This window comes from Propithecus coquereli, unplaced genomic scaffold, assembly GCF_000956105.1.
Source record: "Propithecus coquereli isolate 6110/MARCELLA unplaced genomic scaffold, Pcoq_1.0 Scaffold131, whole genome shotgun sequence".
Taxonomy (NCBI): Eukaryota; Metazoa; Chordata; class Mammalia; order Primates; family Indriidae; genus Propithecus; species Propithecus coquereli.
Window position 1 is genome coordinate 417500 of NW_012137303.1, and position 10057 is coordinate 427556.

Below are 10057 nucleotides of genomic sequence, written 5' to 3' on the forward strand. Positions count from 1 at the left end.
CCAGCAATCCTGTTTCTGGGAATGTTCCTCAGTGAAATTCCAGCTTAGCTCTATAGTGGCTTCACCCAGATTAGTCATTATAGCAATTTGAATTAGAGAATTTAGGTAACCTGCATGTCTATCACCAGAATGGTTAAGTTCTGCAGTGGCTATAAATTTCATACTATGCAGCAGTCACAACTAATGAAGTAGATACATATGTATCAAGATGGGTAGATTTTTCAGTGTCAGGTAAACTCTAACAAACAACAGATGGAATCTACAGCACAGTATCAAAGTTTTAAACATGGAAATATGCAAAAAACTTATGAGTAAGACAGCTGAATGACAAAGGCCTAGAGGAATCGAGGGAAATTGTGTGAGGATAAGGAGCTGAATCAAGTGATCTGAAGCTTACCTCTTGGAAGATAGCTGGATACACCTGTTGTCCCCTGCTCTCATGCTGGCCTGAAAGATAAGTGATCATTGGCTTCCCCCTCGTCTGGTCTCACTGTACAGTCTCTTCTGGCCAAGCATTTCCCTGCCACAAACTACTGGTGGTCTCGAAGTTCTCTTTCTTGTGATATTGGTTTCTAAAGAGTTGTTATTTGCAATTAAGAAGTGAATGTCTGGGTGCATTGATAGGACAGTATCTACAACAGATTTGAAATTGAAATCCATTTTCTCCATATTCTGCCTGAAGTCTCCTGCCCTAGTGTTTATGAAAAATTTGGGTCACCGGGCAAAAGCCTTCCTAGATCTTGAGTCGCAGAGTTTTGATGTTGTTGGTTTTAATAAATGGAAAATATAAGGAAAGGAAAAAATGTACTGCAAATATGAAAATGATCTAAAGGAAAAAACAAATTTCACAATACTTAACATAGGACATCCAAGAAACATCTATTTTAATTTTCAGAGATAACTTTTGAATTCGCGGCACCGTCCATAGTGTAGTGGTTCTCATTTCTCACATTTGCCATACCCTTGGCCTGAAATTGGATGGATATACCTCTTGCCAGTATTGTTTTTACTTTTCTCTCTACTTCAGCTTCACCTGTTTACCTCTTTTCACTAAATTCCACCCCAGTCAAGGGTGGCAATGCTGAAATTTGTCCCAAGCAGGGTATCACTGTGGGGCCCTAACTTTGGTCTCTATACCTGTGCAGCTTCTGACCGGGGTTAGTAGGCTGAGGCGCCACTTGCAGCACTTGTCCCACCTGCCCAGTGGGCCTGGCCTACCTTCACAATCTGGCAGATGTGAAGCTCTCATGATTTAGGAAACAAAAAAGAGCTCCCTTTAAATCATAGTGGCACGAATTTTATTAAGCTCTTTGTCTTCTTATTATTGACTTTATATCACCTAATTAAGTGTTCTTTGCCACATGTTTGTATTGCAAAAATCTTCCTACTTGTGTCTAGGAAACACCTTTATAGTGTCTTGTGATAAAATTCTTAATTTTCATGAAGTCCAATTTAACATTTATGTTTAGTTATTTTTGTGTCTAAGAAATCTTTGTTTCCTCAAGGTCACAGAAATATTCTATGCTTTTTTTCCCCCATTAGTAACTTAATTATTTATCTTTCATTTTTAGGAATAAGAGGAAAAGATCTGAACAGGCACTTCCAAAATAGAATATGTCAATGACTAATGAGCACACGAGCACAACTTGTGATATCAATGCAAAATTTGCTTATTTGTCTGTTTTAACCAGCAGCAACAACTATTGGACAAAGGACCTCAATTATCTCTGGCAACTTTATTTTCTTGTGAGAAATCTTTTCAAAACTCTTCTGTGAAGGTTGTGTTTGTCTAGGGGTGGAGATGTGGTTTGGGGTGGGTTGCAGATAAAGGAGATAGTAAGACAAGGTTTCTGCCCTCAGCATATTCGGGAATGTCTGTCCTGCAGAAGTGGCTGCTTAATCTGATCCTCCTGACCACCACTCCCCACCTTCTCTTTCAGTTTCCCCCATCCCTCCAACCCCATCCCCCAAAAGACCTCCAGAGACTTAGATCTTATATGGGCTTGATCTACATGTCTTCTGCTCCAGACATATTTTTACTCAGGGTCAGTGTTGGCCTGTGTCTCTCTGGGACACTGGGCTGGGTACTGGAGTCAGATCCAGATCTCTAGCCACAGGGTCCTGTTAGGAGCTGTCACTGCCAGGAGCTGTCTAGTGCTTATTGGAAAGCTCTTCTGTAGTGGATTGAATTCTTTATTAAAAAGATTTGTTCTGTAAAATTTGGATTCAGTCAAAAGGCTGCACTGAAGGATCCAGAAGGCCACATGTAGCCCCGAGGCCCCGGGTTCACCACCCTGTCCTCAACCCTTCCTGGAGTTGAAATGGTGCCTGTATGCACTGGATTTGTGGGGCCCATGGTAGAATTTATTGGAATTGAGGAAAAAGAAAAAAATGATTTTAAGTTTTAGTTATTTGATGATGTGAGTCTTATCTCACATTTGGCTAGAGAGAGTAAAGATAAGTCAATTTTTCTTTTAATTTTTTAAAAAATTTTATTCTCTTGTGGAGAGAATACTTGTTATGAAATTTACCCTCTTAACAAATTCTTAAGAGTACAATACAGTATTGTTAACTATAGGTATGATGTTGTACAGAAGATCTCTAGAATTTATTCATCTTGTATAACAAACTTTATGTCTATTGATTAGCAACTCCCCATTTCCCCCTTCCCCAGCCACTGGCAACTACCATTCTAATCTCTGATTCTGTGAGTTTGATCACTTTAGATATGTTAAGTGGAATCAAGCAGTATTTGTCCATTTGTAAGAGATTTATTTCACTTAGCATAATGTCCTCAAGGTATATCCATATTGTTTGTTACATATAGTATAATGTCCTTCTTTTTAAAGGCTGAATAATATTCCATTGTATGTATATGCCACATTTTTTTTATTCATTCATCCACTGATGGATATTTAGGTTGTTTCCGCATCTGGGATATGATGAATAATTCTGCAATAAATATAGGAGTACTAATGTCTTTGAGATCCTGAGTTCAATTCTTTTGGATAAATAACCAAAAGTAGGATTGCTGAATCATATAGTAGTTCTATTTTTAATTTTTTGAAGAACCTTCATACTTTTCCATAGTGGCTGCACCATTTTGCATTCTAACAGGGTAGAAAGATTCCAATTTCTCCACATCCTCACCAATATTTGTTGTCTTATGTTTTTTGAATAATAGTGATCTTAACAGGTGTTATGCGATAGCTCACTGTTGGTTTGATTTGCATTTCATGATTAGTAACATTGAGCATCTTTTCATATACTTGTTTGCTATTTGTATATCTTCTTTGAAGAAATGGCAGTGCAGGTCTTTAGCCCATTTTCTAATCAGGTTTTTCGGTTTGGGGTTTTTTTTCAGGGGGAAGGGGGGTGTGCTATTGAGTTGTAGGAGTTCCTTATATATTTTGGAAATTAACTCCTTATCATATATATGGTTTGCAAATATTTTCTCCCATTTCATAGGTTGCCTTTTTACTCTGTTGATTATTATTATTTTTTTGCTGTGCAGAAACTCTTTTGTTTGATGTAATCCCATTTATCTATTTTTGCTTTTGTTCCCAAGATTTTGATTTCATATTCATGAAGTCATTACCAAAACCAATGTCCTAAAGCTTTCATCCTATATTTTCTTCTAGGAGTTTTATAGTTTCATGTCTTAGATTTAAATCATTAATCCATTTTAGTTAATTTTTGTGAATGGTGTAATATAAGGGTCCAATTTCATTCTTTTGCATGTGGATATCTAGTTTTCTCAACATCCTTTGTTGAAGAGACTTTTCTTTTTCCATTGTGTGTTCTTGGCACCCTTGCCAAAGATCAGTTGACCATATATTCATGGATTAGTCTCTGGGCTCTCTATTCTGTTTTGTTGACCTATATACCTGTCTTTATGCCATTAATAGTACCAAACTGTTTTAATAATTGGAGCTTTGTAATATATTTTGAAATCTGTAAGTGTGATGCCTCCAGCTTTGTTATTTCTCAAGATTGACTTGGTAATTTGGGGATTCTTGATGGTCTTATATGAACTTTATAATCTTTTTTTCTGTTTCTGTAAAAATGCCAGAGAGATTTTCAATAAAGACTGAATTGAATCTGCAGATCGCTTGGGTAATATGAAAATTTTAACAGTATTAAAATTTCCAAAGGATGTATAAAGGATGTTTTTCCATTTGTTTGTATTTTCTTTAATTTTTCTTTCTTCAGTGTACGGTGTTTTGTCTCCATGGTTAAGTCTAACTCCTTTTTTTTTTTTTATTTTTTTGGTGCTACAATAAATGAGATTGTCTTCTTAATTTTTCTTTCATATAGTGTGTAGTTACCGTATAGAAATGCAAGTGATGTCTGTGTGTTGATTTTGTATCCTGCAATTATGCTGAATTTGCTTATTAGTTTTTTTTGAGATAGGGTCTCACTTTATCACCCGGGCTAGAGTGCAGTGGCGTTGTCATAGCTCACTGCAACCTCAAACTCTTGAGCTGAAGTGATCTTCCTGCCTCAGCTTTCCTGAGTAGCTGGGACTACAGGCATGTATGACCACACCCATGTAATTTTTCTATTTTTTGTAGAGACAGAATCTCGCTCTTGCTCAGGCCAGTCAAGAACTTCTGCCTCTGCCTCCCAAAGTGCTAGGATTACAGGTGCGAGCCACCTTGCTCAGCCTATTTGCTTATTAGGTTTAACAATTCTTTTTAATAGAGTCTTTCAGGCAAACAGGCACAATTTATTTCTCCCTTTCAAATTTGGATGTTCTTTATTTCTTCTTCTTGCCTAACGGCTCTGTCTAGGACTTCCAGTACTATGTTGAATAAAAGTGGTGAAAATGAGCATCTTTGCCATGTTCCTGATCTTGGAGGAAAAGCCTTTAGTTTTCACCATTCGGTATGATGTTAGGTGTAAGCTTGTCATCTATGGCCTTTATTATGTTGAGTTACATTCATTCTGTACCTAATTTGTCGAGAGTGTTTATCATAAAATGGTGCTGAAGTTTGTGAAATGCTTTTTTTGCATCGATTGAGATGATTGTGTAATTTTTATCCATTATTCTGTTAATCTAGTTTATCACATCAATTGATTTTTTTATGTGAACCATTCTTGTATAGAGGTTTATTAATTTCATTAATCTTTTTGGAACCAGTTTTTGGCTTTTAAAATTTTCTCTATTTCCTGTTTTTGATTTTTATTTTATTTTATTTATTTTTTTATTTTTTTGATACAGAGTCTCACTCTGTTGCCCTGGGTAGAGTGCAATGGCATCGTCGTAGCTCACTGCAGCCTCAAACTCCTAGGGTGAAGCAATCCTCCTGCCTCAACCTCCCAAGTAGCTGGGACTGCAGGCATGCACCGGATTTTAGGTGTGAGCCACTGCACCTGGCCTCTATTTCCAGTTTTTAATTTGATTAATATTTGCTCCAATTTTCAATTTTTTCAATTATTTTTTTTCTTGATTCAGATTTAATTTGCTCTTCGTTTCTGGTTTCCCCAGGTGCAACCTCAGGTTATTGATTTTAGGTATTTCTTCTTTTCTCATATGTGCATTCAATGCCATAAATTTCTCTTTAAACACTTTTTATTCTGCATTTCACAACTTTCAATGAGTTGTATTTTCATTTTCATTTAGCTAAAATATTTTGGAAACACAGTCCAACTCATAATGAGAGTAATAAGTGAAAGTAAAACCTTTTATTTTTCTTTTTTAAAATGGAACTAACAATGTCAGGCATTGTGGCTCATGACTATAATACTAGCACGCTGGGAGGCTGAGGCAGGAGGATCACTTGAGGTCAGGAGTTTGAGACTAGCCTTAGCAAAAGTGAGACCCCATCTCTACTAAAAATAGAAAAGTTAGCCAGGTGTTGTGATGCATGCCTGTAGTCCCAACTACTCAGGAGGCTGAGGCAGGAGGATCGCTTAAGCCCAGGAGTTTGAAATTGCTGTGAGCTAGGCTGATGCCACAGCACTCTAGCCTGGGCAACAGAATGAGACTCTGTCTCAAAAAATAAAAATAAAATAAAATAAAATAAAATAAAAATTTAACTGCCAGATGTTTGTTCAAAATAATTATAGCCACAATCTATTCAATAATTATAGCTTATAGATAAATAAAATGAATGACAGTAATGTTATAATGGGTGAGAGGAAGGAATTGGAAACATTCTGTTACTAAGGTACTTGTGCTGCCCATGAAATGGTGTAGCATTATTTAAAAGTGGATTTAGATTAGCTATAAATGTATATTGCAAACTCTGACACAACTACTAAACATTTTTTAGAAAGAAATGTAAGTGCTGTGCTAAGAGAACAGAAAAGAAATAATATAAAATGTTCAACTGAGCCCAGAGAAGGCAGAAACAGAGTGAAAGGCAAAAAACAAAGAAAATGAATAGAAAATAGTTACAACTGTGGTAGATATTAATCTCATTATATCAATAATCACCTTAAATGTGAATAAATATGTGTGCCCAGGAGGAGAGTCTTATTTCTTATAGCTGGGCGGGGGGCAGGGGGGGGGTGCTGAAATTGCTGAAAATTAAACACAAATAATCATCTTTTGATTGACTGAATTACAACACAAGTTTGAACACCCAGCCCCATAGGATGTCTCCTGTTAAAGTGAGGGCATCAATTGGGGAAAAAATGGGGTTCTGTAAGTTGGAATGGAGATGTACAGGAAGACCCTCATGAAGCTAGGGACATTGAGCCCTCAGATTCTGATGAGTCTTCTTCACCAGTGAAAGAGGTCCCTCAAACTCCATCAAAGGTCCCCCTCCCAACTATAGTCTAAGTGGCCTTCCCAAACTTGGTGGTATCAGTCAGCCTTTCCACCTCTGTTTTAGGGGATTAACTCTGCACTGCCTGAGGCAACAGTAATGGCCTCCCCTGAGGCAAGATGGCACTGATTCTTCTCAAGACCTGCCTCCACCACCTCTTTGCTTCTAGACCTATAACTAGACTCAAATCCCAGCAGACCCCTAGAGGTGAGGTACAAATTATGACCCATGAGGAAGTGTATTATACTCCAAAAGAACTTTTAAAGAACTCCTTGAGTTTTCTAACTTATATAAGCAGAAATCTGGTGAACATGTGTGGAATTAGATATTAAGGGATAATGGTAGAAGGAACATAAAGTTGGATCAGGCTGAATTTATTGATATTGATCCACTAAGCAGAGATTCTGCATTCAATGTTGCATCTTATCGGATTAGAAAGGGCTTTAATGGCTTGGTTGATTGGTTGGCTGAAACATGGATCAAAAGATGGCCCACCGTGAGCAAACTGGAGATGCTGAATCTCCCTTGGTTTAATGTAGAGGAAGGGATTCAAGGCTTTAGGGAGATTGGAATGTTACAGTGTGGATTTGTCATTTAAAACCTAATTACCTACACTTGGAGGGTCCAGAGGATATACCTTTCGCCATTACTTTGAGAAATAAAATTGCTGGAGAAGCCCCAGCATCCTTGAAGAGCTCTGTGATCACTCTTCTCTGTATGTGAGACTTTACAGTAGAAACCACAACCACTCAATTAGAAAGTCTAAATGCAATGGGAGTAATTGTATCAGGGTGGCAGGGACCAAGTGGTGACACTCAGTTGCCAAAGGAAGGTCAGCGTAGTTACCCTAATAGACTGAAGAGTCAGAGAAACAATCAGAATAGTCTGACTCTCACAGACATATAGTGTCAGCTAGTTAATCATGGTGTTCCCAGAAGTAAAATAGACAGGAAGCCTATTAAATTTTACTTGATCTGTATAAGTAGAAAACTTCCATGTCAAGTGAACAAAAGTCTAACTCAAATCATAAAAACAAAGTCATGGCTTCTCAGTCAATTCTCAGGCATGAGCCAGTTTACAGACTCAGAACCCTTTGAATGAAGTGTCAGCAGAGTCCCTGTGAAGAAGGACTCTGGTACACTACCAAAAATTTATACTATTAATCATTCTTCTAGCCTTCCTCAAAGGAACCTACCACCTTTTACCAGAGTAACTGTGCTTTGGGAAAAAGGAAATAATCTGACCTCTGTGGGGGTACTACTGGTCTGAATTGACAGGAAACCCCAGACATTACTGTGGTACTCCAGAGTAGGGGCTTATAGAAGTCAGGTGACCAATGAAATTTTAGTTCAGATCTGATTCACGGTGCAGTCCAGACGCCTGAATCCATCCTGTGGTTATTTCCCCAGTTTCAGAAAGCATTACTGTAATAGACATACTTAGCCTCTAACAGGATCCTCACATTGGTTCCCTGACCTACAGAATGAGGGCTAGTAAGGTGGGAAAGGCCCAATGGAAGCCATTAGAACTATCTCTACCTGGAAAAATAGTAAATCAAAAGCAGTATTGCAGCCTGAGGAAAAGTGAGACCCCATCTTTACTAAAAATAGAAAAATTAGCCAAGTGTATTGCGCACCTGTAGTCCCAGCTACTTGGGAAGTTGAGGCAAGAGGATTGCTTGAGCTCAGGAGTTTGAGGTTACAGTGAGCTATGATGATGCCACTGTACTCTACCTAGGGCAACAGAGTGAGACTCTGTCTCAAAAAAGCAATATTGCATTTCTGGAAGGATGGCAGAGATTAGTGCCACCATCAAGGACTTGAAAGATGCACAGGTGGTATCTTTGCTCTTGGCATATCAGAGCTTCAGGTTCTCTCAGGCCTTCAGAGTCTGGGACTTACACCAGCAGCAGTCCTCCTCCCCTTCACCCCTTCCTCAGGCCTCAGGCCTCAGGCCTAAATTACACCACTGGCTTTCCCGGTTCTCCAGCTTGCATACAGCGTATCTTGGGATTTCTCACCTCCATAATCGTCTGAGCCAATTCTCATAATAAATCACCTCTTATTTGTCTCTCTCTACCCTATTGGTTCTGTTTCTCTAGAGAACCCTCACTATCACAGAATATCATTATATACGAGGAAAACTGAGGACAGAACTGTGAGGAATATTCATATTTAAGGAACAGGAGGAGTATAAAGAGCTCAGAAGAGAAGGAAGGTCCTGTGAGACCAAATGAAATCCTGAAGAGACTGGATAAAAGCGGAGCAAACTGGAATCATTTATTTCAAACACAAGCATCAGGACGAATGCATTTTTCCAAACAAGGCTGCTTACTTTTGAGGAAAGTAGGAAGAAATACATATCTACGCCCCATGTTTCACTGCTGGGGGAAAATTAGCATTTCTTGTTTCCCAGTCACGTTTTTTGTAAAGTAGGCGGCAGAGCTGCACTCAGAGCACATTTAGGTTTCGCAGGTGGAAGTGCAACAACCTCAGGTGCGAAACTTTTGGACGTCAACGCTAAGATACCTGGGAGCAGCTTCTGCACATCCCTGAATCCCAGCGACAGCTGCACGAAATCGCAGAGCATAAACCAGTTTTTCCGCTTCGTTGCTCAGTCCTCAAAGAGCTCAAGAATCGTTTTTTAAAAGGGGCGGCGGGGGGCGAGGTGGAGGGAAGGATGAGGGAGGTTCCTCTGAAGCTGTACTACCTGGCTGTGAGGTCTCCTGATTAAAGAGAAAAGAATCTGCTGGGTGAGTTAAATTTGTCTCCTTCTGGTTTGTCGTTTTCTTCTCATGTTTGAAATCCACAAAATGTCCTCCTTAATCAAAGGAATCTCTGTGGTCTCACCCTGGAAAATATAATCATTTTAGCTTTTTCCTTAAGGTGAAAGGAAAAAGGGATCATAATGAAATAGCTTGAGATCACAAAGGGAAGAAAACATGCTCCAGGTGAGGCTCGAACTCACAACCTCGGCATCACCCGCACATATACTGTTGTATAAGTACCGCGCGCTAACCGATTGCGCCACTGGAGCATGCTTTCTCTGGTTTTTCCATGGGCACTCTACAGAGCCATGAGCGACGCGTGCTTTCGACCACGACCTCGCGCCGGAGCGGGAGCGCGCTGGGCTGCAAGGGACTTTCCCTCCCACATCGGCTCGGCTCGCCTCGCGCATAAAACGCACTTTGATCAAGATATTTCCATCTCTCCTGGAACTATGTATATGACCCACACCCTTTGCCACCAGGGGCCAGCATTTCCGGAGATGGGGGTGGGGGT

General features: G+C 39.3%; 1 non-coding gene across 1 annotated transcript; it reads right to left on the minus strand.

Moving 5' to 3' along the window:
- Positions 1–9718: 9718 nt before the first annotated feature.
- Positions 9719–9812, minus strand: TRNAI-UAU. The gene is made up of 2 exons: positions 9775–9812; positions 9719–9754 (listed from the first exon to the last, which is right to left on the minus strand). It is a non-coding gene; the product is annotated as a tRNA-Ile (tRNA).
- Positions 9813–10057: the final 245 nt, after the last annotated feature.